Source organism: Eptatretus burgeri, chromosome 4, assembly GCF_056783735.1.
Source record: "Eptatretus burgeri isolate ZD-2024b chromosome 4, Ebu_testis_v1, whole genome shotgun sequence".
Taxonomy (NCBI): Eukaryota; Metazoa; Chordata; class Myxini; order Myxiniformes; family Myxinidae; genus Eptatretus; species Eptatretus burgeri.
In genome coordinates, this window is record NC_140964.1 from 20,394,697 (window position 1) to 20,418,859 (window position 24,163).

Consider the following 24,163-nt stretch of genomic DNA (forward strand, 5'->3'; position numbering starts at 1 on the left):
ACTTCCCTCTACCGATACAAGGCAATTGTCAAAAATCTAAATGTACGTGTGTTTGCACATCTGAAAAATCAAGAAACTGAACTCAAACAAAGAAATTAGAACATTTGGCCCATCATTGCCATGGTGCACTCTCGGGTTATGATTTGCTGCAACTTTAGTTCGACATCGATCTTCTCGATTGTTTCCTCAAATAGAAATAACCCGATCTTTATCGGGTGACCCAGCTTGTAATATAATAAGTGGTTCCTCACAAGGAACTTCAAATCAGGTGGAGGCCATTTGGCCCATCAAAACCTGCATCAGTATAACCAACTTATGATTTTTGTCTATACTCTCGTATTTTTAAAGGCATCAAGCAAGGAAGCAGCACGTACCATTGTTGAAGTCTTTCGTATGATTCAACCAGGGTTCGAACCATTGACCTCCCAGACTCAGAGCGGACACTCCAACCACAATGTCACAAAGCCTGGTTTCTGTTTTGGTGTGGTCTGGTTTAGACCACTTATGTTCTTCCTATAAAATGCAAAACCCAAGATATTGAATAAAAATAGTGGCAGCAAAGAACTAGCAGTCTGCGTTGAAGGCACAGAAGAATAAAAGCACAGATAAGAGGATAACGTTAACCATTTTATTCTCAATAATGTTGAAGTCAAACCAAAAATCATTGTGATTGCAAACTAGGCAAATGGAATGCACTGAAGCTTCTCTTCTGTTGTAATAAATCAAAGCGAAGCGATGCAATGTTGAGCCGTTTGACTGCATCGGTGTTCGCAACTTTAGTGTGAATTTTATGCTCTTGTGCAAAGTATCTTAGGTCTGCATTTTGAAAACCTCATGGAGCAAGTATAGCCAACAGAATTTCAAAAAATAATGGAAGAACTTGGCCTGGATGAAAACAGTGAGTGTTAAAAAGGAAACCAGAGAATAATTGCCTTTTCCAGTTCGAGTTCTCAGTGTGTGGATAAGTCCTGCTGGACTCTTCTTTCTTTCTTTCTTTCTTTCTCTCTCTCTGATTATGTACCATTCTCTTTACTGAGCATTGGTGCTGCCAAAGCAGCTGTCCATGGAGCCAGCAAGAGCTTGCCAACACTTCACAAAGGACACCATAGGATCTTTAACATCCATCAACGAATGCAAGCAGATGTGTCACACAGTTTAACTTCCATCCAAGAGTCGGCACACACATTGATGATGTGGAAGAAATAAAATTAATTATATTCATGTCTTCTCAATTATACTCACTTGCTGCTTTTAATTGTTTTAACTTGCTACGACTGCTTTTAACAGTATAAAATAAGGTGTTACTTTTGTACTGGAATCAAATTGACTGTCAGTAAAATCTCCTTTTACAGTCTTTTGATCTACATAGTGATGCAAGTGAACATACAAGTAAGATAAAATTGTATCTTACTAAATCTTAGGTGCTATATCTCACTGAAATACATACACCCAAGACTGGAATCTCTAATGTTTGAATGAAATGGCCAGCTGCTAAAGAGGATGCGTTGCTGGCGCCTCATTGTCTCGCAGAAAGTAATCCACCCTGTCTCTTTGTTTTGTCCGAACCATGTAATCATCCTCTCCTCAAGGCTGAACTGGTGTTCACATTACTTCATGTCTCAGCATGAAGTAATGTGAACATCCCCTGACATTTACTGTCCAAAATAGTATAAAGGGGATTGCTGTCTGCATTTTGAACAAAAAGAGGATCATGTTTGATATTGCTTGTCTTGTTTATCCTCTTTCCCATACGCATGTTTGTTGTTATTTATTGATGTTGTTTGTTGTTAATAAATGGTCTCGGACTCCGAAAGAGAAGAAGTGAATTTCTTTCACAATGAATCACCCTGGCGGTGAAACACCAGGATTACAGTTTATAGCTGTGTCGGGATTCACGCCCAGACTAGACAGCCTTGAGGCAAGTGTGCGTACCTCGAGGCCATCCTGCCAGCTCCACTTGATTCTTTTCAAGTTCTTCGAAAGTATGTGCCTCCACAAGGATCATCTTTCAAACACCCTCCTCCTCCCAACTCCACCCACCTCAGTTTACTTCTCTGCCAACCCCTGGAATAGATGCAGTCTATGGAGGTCTTATGCCTCAAAACCCATTCCATCCAATCTTAGGCAGAAAATATCTCTCAACTGGCCTCCAAGACTGGCTGTCGCCTCAGTATTTTCTGCAGAGTAAAGTCCATTCTGAGCTACTCAGGGCTCAAGGCATCAGAAAATGCCTTGATCCAATGTATCATGGAACATGCGTTCCCACTCTGGGCTGGTGCTGCTGCTTCCCATCTTACTCCTGTGGAGGCATTTGAGTCCAAGGCTCTCTGTGTTCTTGGTATATATCAGCAGGATACCCAATCCCAATGTCTGCTTCTTGCACATGACAGCAAGGTGCAGTAAGTTGACTCTCAGTTTTCCATCACCTCACATTTGGCCTGGCTCCTCTCACCCCTTCATCCTTCCCCAGCCCCCCTCCACCCGAATCCCCGAGGTTGCACCATTTGCTCTTCCGCAATTGCACACCTGGTTACCCTCCCCAGTTATAACCCAAATGGTCATCTCCATTCCTTCATCCCCATATTTTCTTGTTTCTGTTGTCTCGTGTCCCTCCCATTTTTTTTTTAAAGTGCTGCCCATCATTACCTAATACTTTCCCCCACACCCATCCGTGCTCTCCTTTACTCTCACTGACCCCTCCTCAATGGCTCTTTTCTTTCTGCCACTCATTTGCAATGTCTTTGGCTTTGTGTTCCCCTTTGATCATCACTAAGCTGGTGAATCTGCTGCTGTGTCGTTTAGCTTCTCCGTGAGCCTATATTATTGTACATAAAAATATTTATTTCAGATACATCAATAAATTAACACATTGTGATGACTAAATTCTCTGCAAAATGATTGCAACCTTCCTCTGAGGTTGGAAATCAAACTGTTGCTTTTTGGCACATTCTGTCTTTGTGAGAACTAATACATTATCATTGTTAATATCTGTTATATGCATATAACCTGGTGGCACATTGGAATTTGTTGGATCACATAAGTCAACATCCTTTTCCTTTGTGCCATTTTACAAAACGCTCTCCGACTGGATTTAGACCTGGACCAAAGTGGTGAGGATGCTAATGGCAGGAATTGAGTTGGGATCTTGTAAAGGCTCAAAAGGGATCTTGTAAAGGCTCTGAGCCAATGGCCATCCATATCTAGTGCCCAACTGTGTCTGGGGATGTCCACCTGCAGCTGGGTTACTTTTTATTAGAAGGATGGTGGCAGCATTTACACTCTGGCCACCGTAAAACCCTTCACTCCGCAAAACACAAGAAAAACGCAATGTAAAACCCACTCCGTTAGAGCTTCCCTTCGCAGGGCAGCTCACCGGATGACAGGATTGGGGCAAAGCCTTCGGGACCCCCACTCTTTGATGATAGGAGGAAAACCACGGGTAACCTTCCCGGGTCAGATTGCGGCAGTGTGTGTCAGGGTGGTGCTGAGGTGTCATCCACCAGACAGCGGTCTCCTTGGATTAACACCTGAGGTGGTCCCTTCGGGTGGGTGCCTGGATTGTCCCAATTCCGAAGAGAGGATGATCACCTGTCCTTTTTATCATCTGAGCTCAAGTGTTCGGACATTGGTATTGCAGCACTCTCTGAGGTTTGGAGACCGGATAGTGGCGAGATCATGGCGAGTGGTTACACCGATCATTGATCTGGTCCCTCTGATGGTTACCATACCCAAGAAGTTGCTGTCGCTGTGTCCAATAAGCTGACTCCAATGATAATTGAGGTAACACCAGTGAACGAGCGTATGATGAGACGAAGGATTCATCACTCCTTGGGTGTCATTTCCCTGGCCTGTGTTTATGCTCCGAATGAGGCAAGTGATCTCACCATGAAGGATGCATTCTACGCCACGATCGAGTCTGTGGTTGACCAGTGCCCCAGACGAGATACACTTCTAGTCTTGGGGGATTTCAATGCATCGACTGGAACTGATAGGGATGGTTATGAGACATGTGTTGGTCCCCATGGGTCTGGAATTGTGAACCAGAATCGCACTAAGTGCCTTGACTTTTTTTGTATACCATGTCAAGGATCATATGAGAGCTAACACACAACACACAGCAAGGGGGCATGAGACAAAAGGGGCGTGGGAAGGAGAAAACATGATGAATAGAGACATTAGGAGATCTGTGGAAGGGATTTGGATGAGGTGGGGAACATGGGGTATGCAAGATGGACATACAGGGACTTTCAGGAAGGAAAGCAGGGAGTTTGAAGGAGGTGGGTTTGGGGTGGATTAACGGGGGGGGGGGGAGATCGAGGATTTGGATGGGGGAGCAGGGAAGATTTTGAAGCAGGGAGAGGTGGCGGTGAATGGCTGTTTTGAAGTCCTGGAGGGAAGAATGGGATTGAACAGAGTTTATTCCAAAAGTGTGAAAAAAGAGGAATGAAAGAGTGAAGGTGAGCAGTGATTTGTGATTTTGGTAGTTTTACCAAAAGGGGGTTGTTGGCGGACCTTGAGCGCCCTGTGGAAATGTGGTGGGGACAAATAACAGACAGACGGGGGGGGTGGGCAAGACCAGAGAGGAGATGGTATAAGACAGAAAGACCACCGACCTGCCTGCGGTGAGAGAGGGAGAGGCCCAAAGACTCAGCCTCATCACGGGAGATGCCAATGATCATAAATGCCTTGGTTTCCACTGAGTGAAGCTGAGAAAGGTTAGAGGCAGGAGCACCAGGCCAGAGGGGAGAGCAGTACTCCATCAGGCTGCGGCCGAAGGCTTTGTATGTGGTCAGGAGCTCAGGTGGGCCGAGGAAGGACTTTGCATGATGGAGGATTCCCAGTCGGTGACTGGCTGTGGAGGCCAGCTTGGAAATGTGGCTTTCCCAGGAAAGATCATGGGAGATGGTGAGACCCAGAAGCTTGAAAGAAAGGACTTTTTCCAGATGATTGTTGAGAAAGTGGATGGGGGTGGGGGTGGGGGGTTCCAAATGGCCCTTTTGGAGAGACATAGTGGGAGTGTGAGATTTGTCCGGATTGAAAGACATGTTCCACGTGTTGGACCAGTTTGTGATTTTACCCAGATTTGCAGAGAGCGAAGAAGCTGCTGCTTGCCGGTCTGAGGGATGACAGATGGTACGGCAGAGGGTGGAGTCATCAGCAAAGAGATAAAGAGGATTTTCCAGAGAGTTGGAGAGATCATTGATGAAAACCAGAAAAAGAACAGGAACCAGAACACTGCCTTGAGGAACTCCAGCCTGGACACTAAGAGGGGATGAAAGAACTCCATTTAGGGCCACACGTTGGCTGCGACAGGAGAGGAAGTCAGCGAGCCATGAGTGGAGATGGCCTTTGATACCATAGGAAGAGAGTTTGGTGAGCAGGGCAGAGTTCCAGATTGTGTCAAAAGCACGTGATATGTCTCGCGATATGGCTCTGATTTCCTGTCTGGCATTGAGTACCTCCATCCATTGTTGGGAGAGCACAAGCAGCATATCCAGGGTAGAGTGGCCTGGTCTGAAACCAAATTGATGATCGGAAATCAGACCATTGGAGAAGAGGAAGGATTTAATGTCTGAAGTGATTATGGATTCCATAACCTTGCTGATGATTGGGAGAAGGCTGATTGGTCTGTCGTTACAGGGATCTGTTTTTGCACCTTTTTATGCAGGGCAGTGATGTTAGCAGATTTCCAAGCAGATGGCAGATGACCTTGAGGAAACGAGAGGGTGAATAGAACAGAGAGAGCGGGTGAGCAAGAGCAGAGGAGCAAGTTTTGAAGAAACGTGAGCTGATGCCGTCTGGACCGGTTGCAGAATCTGAGTCGAGGTTTGATAGCAAGCTCTCCACCATGTCAGGAGAAAAGGACACAGAGTCCAGGGACAGTTGGGTGTGACTGGGTAAGGTGGGTACAGAAAGAAATGGGTTTTATTTTGGGTACAGAAAGCGTTTGAGGTCAAGGATGGGATGGAGGGGGAACATACACCAGAAACAGATTTGATGAGACGCCACCAGGATCTGGAGGAGGGAGAGAGGTTTGAGAGTTGACTTGAGCTTCGAAAGATGTTGTTTTCTGGCTCTCCTGAGGGTAGATACACACTTGTTCTGAGCTTTATGGAAGGAACTGAGATTACCCTCAGTTGGGTTTGCTTTCCATGAGGCAAAGGCAAGTTACTTCAGGACATCTGCCTGGCCACACGCATCAGTGAACCATGGGCGGGAGGAAGGGTAGGTCAAACGAAGACGAGAGGGGATAAATCTGTGCATGAGAGAGAGCAAGTTTCTTTGAAAGAATTCCCAGGATGAGTTGATGTTGGAGAAAGTAGCGATGGGAGACTAGTCTAGAAGTTTGATGGCTGCTTGGAGGCCCTAGCAGTCTGCCTGAGTGAAATGCCAGACTTCACGGCACTGAGGTGGTTCTCTAATAACAGCCAGAGAGATGTCCAGTTTGACAACGACGTGGTCAGACGAATTGATTTGAGCGGAGGAAGAACAGTGGATATTTTCAGGGAAATTTCTCAAAATCAGATCCAGAAGAGATGGAGTACCATTGGTTGAGATCCGGGTCAGGAAGTTGACCGATTGAGTCAGTCCCAATGAGTCGCAGAAGTCTTTTGCTGAAATGCCATGACAGGTGAGAGAGGTACCCACACCCAGCCAACTGGCATGATGACAATTGAAGTAAATCTTCAAAACTTTGCAAGAAGTCTTGGACTTAGGGTGGCTGTTTCATGGTTTCAGCACCCACAGGCTCATCGCTGGTTGTCTCGGTCAAGGTACGTCAAGTCATTGATTGCGAATCACCCTTTAGCATTAGCCTGACCCTTTTTCTGAAGCACTGGCTTCTTCTTCCTCTTGCCATAAAATCGAAGAGATTTCACCATGTAGAGCTTTTCTATCCTGAGAAGCACAGCTGATTCCGAGCATTAGATGATAGCCCAGACCTGTCTTTTATCGTCGAGTCGAGTCCCGTGTACAACGTAATTGTTTTCGTTTTAGTGTACAACTGGATGACTTGCACTACTATAGTGTATTGGGGGATTAATGAGCCGATCCTTATGAAGTGATCGTGAGAGAGTGACCCTTGTCTACATTGAAAAACAAGAACTCCAGATTGTTGAGCAGTTATTTATTTTGATCCAGATCTGAAAACAGGAATGTCACCACAGTTTGTCTGTCAAGGGACTGTCACACCTTGACGTTTTAGCCAGCGTATGGCAAGGTCTCAAAATGTATGTAAAACGCTGGCGTACGCTGAACCAATGATGCTTTTTTGAAGTTTTGGGCGTATAATAACGTGTTGGACGTCTGCATAACGTATTAATAACGTACACAGAACGTTTGAATCACATATAGATAACTTGTACCAACGAATGCTGAGCGTGTTGTCGACGTTCACAACCTATGCCCAACGATAGTCTAACTTATGCATAGCGCGGCAGCGTATCGCCGACGATCACGTGGCATAGGCTATTCATAGGCTGCGGCTCGACGATTCAAATCATAATCGCACTAGACATCGAAGTGTGAAGCCGCTGTCACACCTTGACGTTTTAGCCAGCGTATTCCGATGTATGAAAAATTTACCGAACCAAGCTGGCACACGTCGAATACGTGATGGGTAAGTTTTGTATATGTTAAGAGCACGCTGGCATACGTCGTAGTACGCTGGCATATGTCATTGGACGACGAGATGCTGAAAATTTCTCGACGTACGACACACATTCCACATACACTGGCATAAGTTGTAGGCACGCTTCGCGATTGTTGACACACGTTACTTGTAAGTTACTCATAAGTCGAAACACATCAAGGTAATGGTTAGCGTCAGTGTTCCAGACTCCCTGTTTTTTTTTTTTTCTTCGGTATGACGGTTATGATTTAAATCGTTGAGCGGCAGCCTTTTCATTATATTATATTATAACCGCACTAGAAATCGAAGTGTCAACATGACCGTCATACTGAAGAAAAAAATAAAATAAAATAAAAACAAAAAAACAGGGAGTCTGGAACACTGACGCTAACCATTACATTGACATGTTTCGACTTACGAGTACCTTACAAGTAACGTGTGTTGACGATCGCATAATGTGCCTACAACACGTTACTCATAGGTTAGAAATAAGTTTCGGGTACGCTAAACATTACCTCGACGTGTTTCGACTGATGATTAACGTACAAGTGACATGTGTTGACGCGTGTCAACGATCGCGTAACGTGCCTACAACTTATGGTCAGTGTTATGCGGAACGTGTGAGTCATACGCTGACATATGTCGGGAAATTTCAAGCATGGAAAATTTGTCTAACAGCTCAGCGAACTACGACGTATGCCAGCATACTACGATGTATGCAAGCGTGCTCTTAACGTATACAAACTTACCCATAACGTATTCGACGTGTGCCAGCGTTTTAGCCCAATTTTGCATACGTCAGGCATACGTTGGCTCAATCGTCAAGGTGTGACAGGGCCTTCAGAAGGGTGAGGATCATTGTTTGGACACAAGGTTAAGAGATCTACAAAGTGTTATCAAATCTTTTTGAGTTCCCAATGCATTGTCTCGAGGGAAGCCAACCACCCAGAAGTCGAGCATAGGAGAGAATGTCAAACAGAGCAACCTGTTGCTTGCCATGTATAGAGTTCATATGATAACCAGTCGAATATGGTGACTCAGAATAACATTGGTTGACAATTTGAATGGTGAGGCTGGGTACTTGAGTGTGTCTATGGCACAAGAGATAGCACATAGCCCTGACATCTGTTTGATACTGAGGGCATCAATCTTTTGTCAAGTTAGTAAAATAATCATGTTCAGGTTACAATGGCAGAAGTATATAAAAGATCGTTGATGTGAGATCAGACAGCAGAAAATGGAACTTGAGGTCTGAAACAATTATCAATTCCAACACTTTTACTTTTGATGGAGTGAATGCTGACTGCTTCACAGCTGTGAGGATGAGTGAACGCGTTCTTGTTTGCGACAGTGATAACATCAGCAACCTTTCTATGATGAAATCAGGCAACTTCTCAGCACCCGAAAAGCCCTGGTTCGACCTGTTGGCATTTACATCTGAGCATTTGGATCACGCTGTCGAGAATGTAGGTTCAATTTTTATACACCATATGGGTGCATCTATTGTCTTTACTAATGTCCTTGTAAATCATGTTAAAGTGCACTGATGTCTCCTAATATAATGATTTATATACAAGCTGCACAAGACACGTTGGATTTATGTTTAAAAATTAAGGCAAATCAAGAAAAACAGATGCACAGGTCTTGAGAAGGGAAACACTGATACATTCGGGTCCTATTGCTGAAATTATGGCAATTTTATACCAACACCAGATCACGTGAGGCAAGCAGATTACTCTTTCCCTGAAAGTTACTTATAACCTGAAGACTGAAGTATTATTTACAATTATCTTTGCCTTTTGCAGAATACAAATCGTGCTGGCTGGAAAGCCGAGAGGTACGCACATTCGTCTCTAAGCTGTCTCGCCTGGGTTCAAATCTCGGCCCAGCTATAAACTGTCATCGCAGCGTTTCACATGCAGGGCGAGGCATCAATGTGTGTGCCATCCTTCGGGTGGACATTAAACTGGACATCTCATCTGCCGGCATTAATTGGTGGATGGCAAAGATCTCATGGTCCTTCGCAAAGACTATGTGAGGTATCTCTAGCACCCTGAACAAATTTTAAATTCCTGCCTTGACTTCCTGCATCAGCATGGCGACCTGTCCTGGATTGTAACACCAGCAACAAGAACTGCTTTGGCAGCACTGACGTTCTGTGTAGAGGTGGTTCATGATCTCATCTAATGCAAATGCATCTTTCAAACAAAGATGTGTGTTTTCATTGGATGTTCACTTTGCGAAGCTGATCTACCTGGAACTACTTATCCTGTTTCGAAGCAACATTTTCCGTCAACTGCTCTCGCAACCCTCCTTCCCCCCACTCTACAATCCCCAAACCTCCCACGAACCACTACTTTTACTTTGTCACTCTTTTAAACCATTAGCTTCACAATCAATCTCAAACAAATCAATGCAAAACTCAACGATTCATCTGATAGTTGAACTTTTGACACATCTCAAGATTGCCGAGGCAAGCAGGGATCTGGATGGATGACTGACAAGCCATATTACAACTTATGGTATGCAAGGGGCTACAGCAGTAGAGTTGGGAAATGGTACATTCTGAACAAGGATGAATATAAATCTGTGATGGTGAAAGGGGAATTTAAATTCAACCATAGGTTGGGCTGGAAATACAATTTTACAACACAGATTGTTAAATCTACTTTGAAGTCATCCATGAGCAAGCTGTCATTTTACTGATAATCGAACAGTAATGTGAAAACTCTCTTGATACTAACTTGGTATCCAGAAGCTGAGAATTCATTTTGGTACCGTATTTTCCGGGGTATAAACCACGGCCGTGTATTAACCGCAACGGCTTTTTTCACGCTCAAAAAACTTTTTTTCCGGCCTATTAATCGCACCCATGGTTTTCACCCTCAATTTAAATGAACATATTGATCACTTCATTTCCTGATCTGGATCTAAATACGTTTTTACATTAACTTTGTGCAGAACGAGGTGACGGAGGTATCAACATGCTCAGTCCCATGGCCGCTTAATATTGTCTAACAGTCTTATTCTCATTTTCAAGAAGGTGAAGAGAGAGGAGAGGATACCAAGAAGTTAATCTTATTATTTAAAAATTTTTTAATATTATAAAGAGGATTTTTTTGTTCTTCGAAAAAGGAAGAAAAGGGATTCACACCGGTATCATACATGTTTATTGTGGATTTGTGGCCCTGAAAAGGGCCGTTTGGGTTTGATGAAACTTTTTAGATAAACTCGAGGAAATCCTCGTCAATGCTTTCCTCATCGAAGACGGCACGTACTGTAACTCCTTGTCCGAATCAGGGTAGAGCAAGTCCCCATCACTGTCCACGTTGCTGTCACTGTAATTTGCAGCCTCCTCCTCCCAAATGATGCCGTCCATGTTGTTGGAGATGAAGCATTTCAGAAATACTCGCTTGATGATGTCTGACGGAATCTGCTCCCACACCTTGATGATCCAGAAGGTCGACCTTTCTCATCCTCTCGCTCTTGGTTTAGTTATGTCTTCTCCCCACTCATTATCCAGTCGGACCAGCAGCGACGTCGCCCGTCTGTGAACGGCTTGTTGATGGACACATTGAGAGGCTGCAGGAGCGATGTCATTTATTTATATCCTGTCCTGGACCAGTCCCTCGTCTATCCACTCCTTCTGCTGTGCATGAACAATGACGCCGGCTGGAAACTTGTTTTGGGCATTGTCGTCCTCTTCAACACGACAAATGCGGGAAGCTTGACACAGTCTGTGGTACAGGCAAGCATGACGGTGAATCGGTCCTTTTCGTGACCAGCAGTGTTGATCGTCACATTGCGCACAAGTTTGTTTGAGATGGGTGCTCCGTTATTAGACTTGTGGCGGTGCTCCTTTCCCTCCAGAGACCGGATAGCATCCGTTCGCTTGTTGAACGTAACAGGTGTGTTTTTCTCTGACGGAGGCGGGACTAAAAAGGTGTGGAGCTGAGAGCGAGTTATGAGAGGTTCGGTGCACGGCTTAACGTGAAGGACGCTCTCGCTGTTGTTTTTCTTGTTTGCGATATTTGGAGTATTAATAAAGATATTATGCACTCGATCTGCAAGTGCAATCGCCAAAGACTCTAGCTATTGTGAATAATTCTTCTTTTGATGTGAGACCAGGTGTTCTTCTTCTTCTTCTTCTTCTTTTGTGTTTCATGGCGTTTTCAGAGCCGCGAGGCTCTTTCTACGCCACACACCTAAAATCCGGGCGTCTCCGGTTTATTTACTTATTTAATTTCTTCACACGGTGAACAAACACTGTGCAAACTCCTAACTTGAACCGATTTTCAAAATTTAAATGGCGAAATTGAGATTAACAGCAGTTCTGACTGTTAAAAAAGTGTTCATTTGGAATACCAGTACGTGCCCGTAAAAAATAAATAATAAAAAAATTAATAAATAAATATTCAAACCGCGAGCAACAAACAACAACCACACAAGCCGTTTCTTCGCTCTCGCGTGCCCGTACGTGCGTGGCCTGGAAGTTCACATATTATTCACAGTTACGATTATTCGCAATTTAATTTTAATACCCAATTATTCAATTAGCGCCAACGTATTTTACCTTTTCGCAATGTCGTGGCAAGGAAAAACAAAAAGAGAAGAGAAGAAAGAGAGAAAAAATTTACTTCCTGGTTCGGAGCATACCAGCACTCTGATGTTACCGAAATTTATGCACCGTCTAATATGAAAACGATCATAACTTGGGGCATTGTGTTTATCTATAAATGCGCAGAAGAAATCGATAAATTATTAGAATACACGAAGTCATCACTCTCCGGAAGCCCGTACGTTGTAACCCGTAATGGGGAATGCGGTTGAGCTTCCCTTCCCCATCGGCCACGCTCACGCAACAACGTGTTTTTGTCATTGGTTTGGTAAATAAATGGCCATAACTTGGGAACCACTTGTCTGATTAATATCAAACCTTGAAAAGGCACATCCTCAGGTCCCCAGCAATATATCTGGCAAGTTTCAATTAGATCGAACCAGTGGTTGTCGAGAAACAGTGGTCACACACACACACACACACACACACAGACACACACACACACATACACACACAAACACACACACACACACACACACACACACACACACACACACCGATTGCTGGAATTATAGATAATTGAAATTCAGCATTGATCGTTTTTAAGACTTGTTTTTTATATCCCCATGTATTAACCGCAACCACAACTTCTACCTTTTTGCTGATAAAAAAAAATGTGGATTATGCACTGGAAAATAGGGTAAAACTGTTACCTCCAGTCAGATTTCAACCTGAAAAATCTAGGGTGCCAGTGCAGTGTCATCACTCAGCCACCATACTGTAACGTTTACAATCCCAGAAGTGTATCTTTGTGCCATTTGTACAATTTTGTTGTTGGGGATTAAAAAAATTATTTTTAATGTGGCGTTAATTTAAGGAAGAGTGAGGTGAAAGAAAGTAGAAGGCAATGCATTGATAGTGGGGTCATGAGACAACACATGAATCCAACAAGGGGATGAATATACAGGAGGAAGAGAGAGAAGTTGGAAGGAACCAAAGCAGTGTGCAAATAAAGAGGACGGGTTAATGAGGATAGAAAAGATCACTGGGTGGGATGAAGGATGACCTGAGGTAGTAGTGTACTGTCAACTTTAGGCCATGAAGAGTGCGATTGAACAGACTTAGGAAGGTTTCACAGGTTGATGAGGAGTTAAGCATTCCAGTTGCCAGGGACACAACTTGGGTCACTTAGAAAAGGTTCACACGATCCGGTTAAAAGTTCTCAAATCAGTCACCATAACCAATAACCTAGGAAAAAAAGAAGTTAGTTTCCCGTTCAGCAATTGGGTGGATTTTCTAATTAAAAAACAAATAAATAAATAAATAAATTTGTCTGACAGGCTTCACCCCAAAAAAATATTGAGAAAAATTATGTTCTAAAATTTTACAATAAAGCAAATAAAAACAAGTGAATGTTTGGAGGAAACAAAGAACTCACATTTATTTGTGTCGAATTCAAATTAATATCCTTATTGACCATTTTAAATTATTTGGAAAGCATCTCAGTTACATTGGACACCATATTGGTTACGAAGGAAGGATTCACAGGATATGGTCACAAGAGTTCAAATCTTAATCACGATGGACTATAATATATAATAATAATCTACATGTACCAGTTTTCTTCAAAATCTATGAACTTCTTGATGTCAAAAAAATGGTCGATTTTGATTGAACTGTGATGTCCAAATTATTTTGCAGATACTTCTCTGTTGCAAAGTTAAAGCAGCTTGGCCCATTAATGCTGCATGCCAAATATCAGATGAAACATTTCAGCGATCCTAGAGTTCTTGAAAGATAAATTAGAAAACCCTTGAATTCCAAGATTACTGCCAAACTGCTCAACCAATGGAGACAGAAGACTAAAAATACAGCTCTGCACATGAGTGCTGATCACCACACACATTCTGATTGAATTCCATTAACTATCATTTTGCTGCTTTTTCACCACCCATCATCTAATGCCAATTTTACAATTTTCCAGGAAAAAAAAAAAACACATCATATTATTTATATGAGCAGGGAACAAGGGAACAACCACGCAATGAAAAAAGTGACTTCAAGTCCTAAACTCCCCCACCGCCAAACCTCAAGTCCTCAGCCTCCGCATCCCAAGTCTAAAAACTCCCCTTTGCTACCCCCAGGCTTCAATCCCCTCCCCCACTTCGAGCCTTCAAACCCCCTACCCACCACAACACAAACCCCCCACCACAACTCCTCAACCACCCTCACGCCTTACCTGAAAGTCCTCAACCCCCATCATCCAAATCCCAACTCTGTACTCCCATCCCACCCCTCATCCTTCTCTTTCCACTCATAAAAGCAAAACGGCATTCCAACACCAGAGGCCTGAAGCATAAGGACTGACACCGATGCCAAGACTTACTGTGGCCTTCAGATGGTCTGTGATGCCTATCGGCTCCAACCTTACGATATTTGATGATCCCTTTAACAGTCGCTTTGGTCGTTTTACACTGAAGGGAGAACTTATAGGGAGGGGGGATGGCGATTGTGACTATGACAGTGTCGAAGATGTCTTTGGTTTCACATAGCACCAAAATAGTGGCCGTATGATTTATCAGGTTAAGCTGGAAGGTAGAGTTAGGTCAGCTGTCCAACCAATGGGGGGAAAGGAGCATTACACATGGACGGAAGGATTAACGGATGAATGAACAACCATATTAAAATAGCATAGTTATTTCCTTTAAAAGTGAATGTTTGGCATAAGCATGAAGTAATAAATTGTGATGTTAAGTAATTAATTGTGATATTAGCTGTGCATCACGAATGTAATGGAGGTCCACCAACTCCAATGTGTTTGTAAAATTGCTCCAACCCTTTTGACCCCATTTGTAATGTCGTCAGCTTTGGAAATCTGTCTCTATGTTCTAGAGAAGCGCTTTATGAGGCGGCGGTGCTATTTTAAGCAGGACACCCGAGACGGTAGCACCAATGAACAACAGTCCTGTGAGGTGAGGTCGGAGACACATTTGCTCTGCTCACAAACCAGGCTGAGAGCCAATAGTGAGTGAGAGGGGAGGGGCATGACGCATCATGTGAGACATATGGGGTGGAAGCTATAAAGGTGGGTGCACAGACGGACGCAAGGAGAACTTGTGGAATTGACTCGAACAGAGCAGTGAACTTCGTCCGTGCTGCCAAACTTGAGCCATATCTCCCCCGGACCGATCCATGCCCTCTCCTTTCCTCACAATTCAAGCTGCGGGATGCAGCGACACCACCTAATGCCGGATCTGGCTTTGCCCCCCCCCCCCAACTATGGATTGGATTTGCCCGCAACTCTTTTCTCTCTTGTCTGCCTCTATCCATTGTTTTCTCACATGTTATGTCTGAGGGCTCAGATAAGGCTTAAATAATTCAGAATCCAAATCTTTCATTGGTTTCGTGGGCATGTATTTTTGGTTGTGGGTGAAGGGGTTTTTACTGTTGATTTTGGATTGCTTCTTTTATTATCTCCCTCGTGACTATTATCATCATACTAAAATACACAATTCAGTGTCTGTCTGTCTGTCTGTCTGACCATGATAAATTTCGTGATTTAACCAATCTCAACCAAACTTGACAGGAGGACTAAGGGGCACACAATGGCGGTTAAGACTTAATTTGCCCCCTTCCCCAAGGGGATTTTCTGCCTTGGGCGAATCCATGTTAAGGTGCATATCTGTGTCAATATGGCTAATCATGGCGTTTTTCCAAGGCCACTTACAATAATAAAAGTACCAAGAAGAAGAGCAGATTGCAGTCTCTCACGAGGGTTTGTTTTGTGTGGTGTTTGTGTCGTTTTGTGTTGTGTATTTTGTGTGGTGTTTGTGTGTTATGTAATTACTAAAAGACAACGAGAACTGCCACTTTATGACTGCTGGCAATGATGATTGGGTACCAAAATGCCCCACTTTGATTGGACACCTGACCCTGACCCTGACCCATGACGCTTATTATTATTCAATTTAATTCAGAATAGGATTAAAATAAAGTCAGTTCAAAACAAATGGAAGACCAACGACTGTAGGTACAGTATTGCATTGGAGTAATCAGAAGGAACCGAAACACGCAAAAAGCAAAGATGAAGTCATCAGGAGGAACCTGGATAGGATTCGGGTTTCAACTGCTACTCCTCATCCTCAAATCCACACAGGCACAGTCGAGTAAGCCTTGTTTAAAAAAATAAAATAAAATAAAAAAAATCAAAAACTTCGACCTACGTTGACCTCAAAAATAGTTGGTGGTTGTATTCAGTGACCTGATATGCAAATCCTCTTCAAATTTCAAGTCAATCGGATGAAAATTGAGGATTTTATAAATTGCACCTAAGTTTGTGACCTTTGCCTCTGTTGACCTTTTGACGTAGGTTGACCCAAAAATAATTGGAAGTTCAATTCATTGAGCTGATTTGAAAATGCTATTCAAATTTCATGCCAATTTGATGAAAATTGACAATTTCAGAAATTTGGCCTATGTTGACAATCAATCGACCGTCGCCAGGTCGGTAACTCCAATCTCCCAAAGTTTCAGAATGATCGGCTCAATGGTTTGGGCTATGTGTGAGTGGACAAACAAGCAAAAGAAACATGGTGGCAATACCCCTGGACACTCACCTGGTAATGGCTAGATAAAGAAACCAGGGAACCACTGGTAGGCATGGATGACCGACAAAATATGTAACGGAGAAGAAATCAAATACCTATCGACTTTCTTTTTTAATGTTGTGAACAAATTTTAGTCCATCACGGGAGATGAAGGTGGTGGTCAAGTTTCATCGGAATTGTGTGTGTAGTTTCTGAGAAGAAAGAAAATACAGTGGAAAATCGATATAACGCTCACCGGTGGGGTCTAAAGCGACTCGGGCGTTATAAATGATACAGCGCGATACTGATGCAGTGAAAAATATTTTATATTACAGACAAACCAGAGCCAAAACATGTGGGCATGTACGTCCGCCATCTTTGATTGTTGGGGTTGATGACGAAGCGGTCAAGTGAGTTACAGGAGATACGGATGCTATGATGATTTGAATTGAATTGATTTTGTTCATCTCAGCTTCGCCATTTATACGGGAAAGGTGCGAGAAGATGACAGCTCGTGAGTATTTTCACACCACATGTCAACTCAAAACAGGGCGATGACGGCTTGAATTTTTTTTTCACCACTTAGCGTTATTTTGGACTAACTGTCTCTATTTTCTCACTTTTTTGCCTTTAAACATGAAATAGTAGTATTTTTTGGGGTCCAAGGTCTATGAGCGTTATATCAGTACAAGAGCTATAACGCTTAGCGTTATATCGATTTTCCACTGTACCTCTTCATGAGGGGAGAGGGGCACCCCCCTAACTCCGTTGTAAACTCCCTCCGTTTTTAGGGGGGGGGACAACCCCAGTGATAAAAATGGGGGAGGGAAGGAGGGAGGAGGTAGCAAAGGTGAGTGCCAGGCAACCCTCCTACCTGGTGGGCTATGCCTATCAGACAGGAGGAAGGCCAGGGAAAAGCAGTAAGGGAAAAGCCGAACGAAAAGCAGCACATAAAAAAGGAAAAAAAAAAACATGCAGACAAGATGGGGGAATGAAAAAAATACACACAACAAACAACAGTGGCACAGAAGAAGCACAGGGCCAGACTCCCCCAGAATAAAAACTGCCCAGAGAGGCTCCTAAGCATGCAGCATGTGCAAATGTCAAAAGCAGTTAACACATAACTGAAAAAACAAAGACCCACTCACATCTCTCACCTGTGAATGTTGGGAATAATCAATGAGCTCTCACTGAATCAATGCTTATTGGTGAATACGTTTACGAATTATACACTACTTGAATAGTAAATACTAGTATGTGCCCGTACGTGCAAAAAAAAAAGAAAAAAAAAAGAAAAAAAAGAATTGTGCCATCAATCGTGACGTCATAGCACCGTGTCTGTCATTGGTTTGGTAAATAAATGGCCATAACTTGGGAACCACTTGTCCGATTAATATCAAACCTTGAAAAGGCACATACTCAGGTCCCCAGCAATATACCTGGCAAGCTTCAATTAGATCGGACTACTGGTTGTCGAAAAACAGCGGTGTCACACACACACACACACACACACACACACACACACACACACACACACACACACACACACACACACACACACACACACACACACACACACACACACACACACACACCTGGAATTATAGATAACGTGCTTTAATCACTTTTTGGCAAATCATCAGCGACAGCACAGACAAAGGCATTGCCTTGCGTAGGCTTTCATGGTTGCTTTGTGCAGCTTTCCTCAGCTCGATGAGCATGGGAGGAGTCAATAGGAATATATATATACATATATATATATATATATATATATATATATATATATATATATATATATAAATATATATATATATATATATAAATATATATATATATATATATATATACATACATATACATACATATATATATATATATATATATATATATATATATTTTTTTTTTTTCATATAAGTATATGTTGTCGATATATGTATATACGGACACAGTGCCTCGAGAAAGTCGACAACCCCTTGTCAATTTTTTCACCTTTTGTTACCTTCCAGTCTGGAATTAAATTGTATCAAATCAGACTTTTTCCACCTTTATTTACACATCATAACCCACAACTTCCAAGTGAAAAACAAATTCCATAATTTTCAGAAAATTTCCATTTCCAGCTTGTTCTCCGAAAACATGGACCAACTTCTATCCTCTCATCCTCATTTGTGGTGACTTCAATTGTCATCAAGTCAGTTGGTTGGGTGTGGATTCCTCTCCCACCTGCCATGGCACTTCAGCAAAAGACTTCTGTGACTCATTGGGACTGACACAATCTGTCAACTTCCCCACCCGGATCTCATCCAATGGTAATCCATCTCTTCTGGAAACGATTTTGATCCTGGTGGATTTTGGTCGCCTTCCTCCAAATCCTGGTGGCATCTAGTTAAGCCTGTTTCTGGTGTATGTTCCCCCTCCATCCCATCCCTTACCTCAAAGGGCCGCACAGCTGACACCGCATGTGAAAAGGCTCAATGCCTAAACTCAGTCTTTGCATCTAAATCTTGTGTCCCAAACCCATCGCTTTCTGGACCCAACTTACCCAGTCATACCCACCTGTCCCTGCACTCTGTCCTTTTCTCTTGACAAGGTGGAGAGTTTGCCGTCAAACCTCAACTCAGATTCTGCAACTTTCTTTTTTAATGGCAGATGGCGTCAGCCCATGTGTCCGAAAGACCTGCTCTGCTGCTATTGCTCACCCTCTCTCTGTTCTATTCACCCTCTCATTTGCTCAAGGCCAACTGTCGTCTGCTTGGAAATCAGCAAACATTACTGCTCTGCATCAAAAAGGTGCCAAAACAGATCCCTGCAACGACAGACCAATCAGCCTTCTCCCAGTCATCAGAAAGGTTATGGAATCCATCATCGCTTCAGACAACAAATCCTTCCTCTTCTGCCATGGCTTAATTTCCAATCATCAATTTGGATTCAGACCAGGTCACACAACCCTGGATATGCTGCTTCTGTTCTCCCAACAAAGGATGGAGATCCTCAATGCTCGACATGCAATCAGAGCCATCTCCCGAAAAATATTGCGTGCCTTCGATACGATCTGACACCCTGCACTGCTCACCAAACTCTCTTCCTATGTTATCCAAGGACTTTTCCACTCATGGCTCGCAGACTTCCTCTCCTGTCACAGTCAACGTGTGGCCCTAAATGGAGTTCTCTCATCCCCTATTCCTGTCCAGGCTGGAGTTCCTCAAGGCAGTGTTCTTGGCCCTGTTCTTTTTCTAGTTTTCATCAATGATTTCTCCAACTCTGGAAAATCCTCTTTATATCTTTGCTGATGACTGCATCCTCTGCCAGACCATCTATCATCCCTCAGATCGACAAGCAGCAGCCTCTTCACTCTCTGCAGATCTGGATAAAATCACAAGCCGATCCAACTTTGACTGACAGACAAAATTCAGGGTCAGAAATCATTTTTGGGACTCACCTGGAACAACCAGGGGACCACTGGTGGGTGTGGATGGCTTACGATATATGGAAATTAGCTGATGGTTTGAACAAACTTGTGAAAGCCCCATGCAGGGAGATCCTACCAAGTGAATCAAAATCGGGTGAATACTTTTTGAGAAGTTAAAAGTAGCAATCCTGGAATCAGAATGACCTTTGAACTTAAAATTGACTTTTTAAAAAAAAAAATTGGATACCTTGTCGAGGCTCGTATGAGAGCTAACACACAACACATATCAAGGGGGCATGAGACAAGAGGGGCGGGAGTTGGAGTGACAAAACAGTGGGGAACAGACACATTAGAAGATCTGTGGAAGGGAGAGGGATGGGGCAGGGAACATGGGGAAGAGAAGATGGACATTACAGGGATTTTCAGGAAGGAAAGCAGGGGAATTGAAGGAAGTGGGCTTTCGGTAGATTATCTGGGGTAGAAAAGATTGAGGATTTGGATGGGGGGTGATAAGAGGTGGAGGTGAACAGCTGTTTTGAAAGCCTGGAGGGAAGAATGGGAAAGAATCGAGTGAGGGAGTTTATTCCAAAGGTGGGAAAAAAGAGGAATGAAAGAGTGAAGATGAGCAGTGATTCGTGATTTTGGTCGTTTTACCAGAAGGGGGTTGTTGGCGGACCTTGAGCGCCCTGTGGAAATGTGGTGGGGACACATCACAGAGAGAGCAGGGGGGGCAAGGCTGGAGAGGAGACGGTAGAAGACAGAAAGACGACGACCAACCTGCGGTGATCGACTGATAGACCAAAGACTCAGCTTCATTGCGGGAGATGCAGATTATCGTAAATGCCCTGGTTTCGACAGCTTGAAGCCGAGAAAGGTGGGAGGCAGGAGCACCAGCCCAGAGGGGAGAGCAGTACTCCATCAGGCTACGGACAAAAGCTTTGTAAGTGGTCAGGAGCTCAAGAGTGCCGAGGAAGGACTTTGCACGACGGAGGATTCCCAGTCGGCGACTGGCTTTTGAGGCGAGGTTGGAAATGTGACTTTCCCAGGAAAGGTCATGGCAGATAGTGAGACCCAGAAGCTTGAAAGAAAAGACTTCTTCCAGAGGATTGTTGAGAAAGTGGATGGGAGGGTTTTCTAAATGGTCCATTCGAAGAGACAGAGTGAGAGTGTGAGATTTGTCTGGATTGAAAGACATGTTCCACGTGTTGGACCAGTTTGCGATTTTATCCAGATCTGCAGTGAGCGAAGAAGCTGCTGCTTGCCGGTCTGAGGGATGACAGATGGGACGGCAGAGGATGGAGTCATCAGCAAAGAGATATAAAGGATTTTCCAGAGAGTCGGAGAGATCATTGATGAAAACCAGAAAAAGAACAGGGCCCAGAACGCTACCTTGAGGAACTCCAGCCTGGACAGGAAGAGGGGATGAAAGAACTCCATTTAGGGCCACATGTTGACTGAGACAGGAGAGGAAGTCTGTGAGCCATGAGTGGAGATGGCCTTGGATACAATGGGAAGAGAGTTTGGTGAGTAGGGCAGGGTGCCAGACCGTGTCAAAAGCACGTGATATGTCCAGGGATACAGCTCGGATTTCCTGTCTGGCATTGGGGACCTCCATCCTTTGATGTGAGAACAGAAGCAGCATATCCAAGGTAGAGTGACCTGGTCTGAAACCAAATTGATGATCAGAAAAAAAGCCAATGGAGAAGAGGAAGGATTTCATGTCTGAAGCGATGATCGATTCCATAACCTTGCTGATGATTGGGAGAAGGCTGATTGGTCTGTAGTTGCAGGGATCTGTTTTTGCACATTCTTATGTAGGGCAGTGATGTTTGCAGATTTCCAAGCAGATGGCAGATGACCTTGAGCAAACGAGAGGGTGAATATAACAGAGAGAGGGTGAGCAAGAGCAGAAGAGCAGGCTTTGAGGACACATGGGCTGATGCCGTCTGGACCGGTTGCAGAATCTGAGTCGAGGTTTGAGAGCAAACTCTCCACCTTGTTAGGAGAAAACGACACAGAGTCCAGGGACAGTTGGGTGCGACTGGGTAAGGTGGGTAGAGAAAGTGATGGGTTTAGGACACAAGATTTAGCTGCAAACACCGAGTTTGGGCATTCAGCTTTTTCATGTGTGGTATCAGCAGTGCGGCCATTTGCGGTAAGGGAGGGGATGGAGGGGGAACATACACCAGAAACAGATTTGATTAAACGCCACCAGGATATTGAGGAGGGAGAGAGGTTTGAGAGTTCAGACTTGAGATGAGAAAGATGTTGTTTTCTGGCTCACCTGAGGGTAGATACACTCTTGTTCTGAGCGTTGTGGAAGGAACTGAAATTGCCCTCAGTTGGGTTTGCTTTCCATGAGGCAAAGGCAAGTTGTTTCAGGACAACGGCCTCGCCACAAGCTTCAGTCAACCAAGGGCGGGAGGAAGGGTAGGACAACTGAACACGAGAGGGGATAAATATGTGCAAAAAGGAGAGCAAGTTTCTTTGAAAGAATTTCCAGGATGAGTTTATGTTTGAGAAAGTAGTGATAGGAGACCAGTCTGTAAGTTTGATGTCTGCTTGGAGACCCTGCCAGTCGGCTTGCGTGAAATACCAGACTCGACGGCGGTGAGGTGGTTCTCTGATAACAACCAGAGAGATGTCCACTTTGACAAGGACGTGGTCAGAAGAACCAATTGGAGCGAAGGAAGAGCAGCAGATATTGTCAGGGAAATTTGTCAAAATCAGATCCAGAAGAGATGGAGTACCATTGGTTGAGATCCGGGTTGGGAAGTTGACCGATTGAGTCAGTCCCAATGAGTCGCAGAAAGCTTTTGCTGAGGTGCCATGACAGGTGAGAGAGGTACCCACACCGAGCCAACTGGAATGATGACAACTGAAGTCACCACATAAGAGGAAGAGAGAGTTTGGATGAGAAAATAGAAGATGGTTCATGTTTTCGGATAGTGAGGTGTCGATGGAGTCATCACTGTTAGGTGGACGGTACAGTACACATATAAGCATGAGGTGGCAGTGGAGGGGAAGCCGTAGCCAGAGGTATTCCTGGGGTGTGGGGGAGTGAGAGCAGTGCATGGAGAGTGAGCAATAGAGTCTTTGATGAAGAGAGCAACACCTCCACCAGGACCAGGCCCAGGTCTGTCATACCGGAGGAGGGAGTAACCGGGAAGACATACTTGGGAGAGGAAAGTTTCTGTTAGGCAGATTATGTCTGGTTTGTCAGTGGCAGCCTGTATGGAAACATCTGAAAGGTTTGAGGGAAGGCCCCGGATATTTGAGGTCCACACTTTTAATGAAGAGGTCGGGGAGGAGGCTTTGGGTGCAGGGGGTGGGGGGGAGGGGAGGGTAGGAAAACGGATGAGGGGGGAGGTAAGGAGGGTTGTTGAAAGAGTGTGGGGGATTGCAGAATAGCTAGGGGAGGGGGCCGAATGAGGAGGAGAAAAGCCTCTGTGGTGCTGGGGGAGAGGGGGGAAAAGAGAGGGGGAAGAAGGCAGTTGAGGATTTGAGGAGGTGGAGTGAAGAAATGGAGATGAGATGGCAGTGGAGGGAGGCAGCTTGGTGGATGAGAGGGGGGGCAACTTTGAGAAGGATGAGTGAGGGGGATGAAAGGTGGGAGAAAGGTGAAGGGGGAATTTTTGAGAGAGGTGAGAGAGAGGCTTGGAGGGAGAAGAGTGGGATGGTTGCTTTGAGAGTGAGAGTGAGGGGTGAGTTGGTACTGAAGTTGGAAAAAAAAGAATGGTTGATGGAAAGCGAACACTCATAGCAAACTGGGGTTTTTAAAAGTTTTAGGTCAGAGATGTGATTTAACACAATTCTTGATGGATGCAATAAAGGCGAATTCAGAGAATGGAGAGTAGAAGCGCTGTAACAGTTGGATTTTTTCGGCAAGGAATGAAGGAGAGGTCAAAATGAGAGCAGTCTGTTAAAATAGAAGAGTCGTGCATTATGAAACAGTAAAGAGTACCACATGTGTGAGAGAG

General features: G+C 44.1%; 1 long non-coding RNA gene across 1 annotated transcript in view; it reads right to left on the reverse strand.

Moving 5' to 3' along the window:
• The window catches only part of LOC147027595 (uncharacterized), a 114,132-nt gene that overhangs the window by 15,421 nt on the left and 74,548 nt on the right, over positions 1 to 24,163 (reverse strand). The window contains exon 2 of the long non-coding RNA XR_015057125.1: positions 375 to 513. This is a non-coding gene — a long non-coding RNA (uncharacterized LOC147027595). The remainder of the gene's footprint in view (positions 1 to 374; positions 514 to 24,163) is intronic.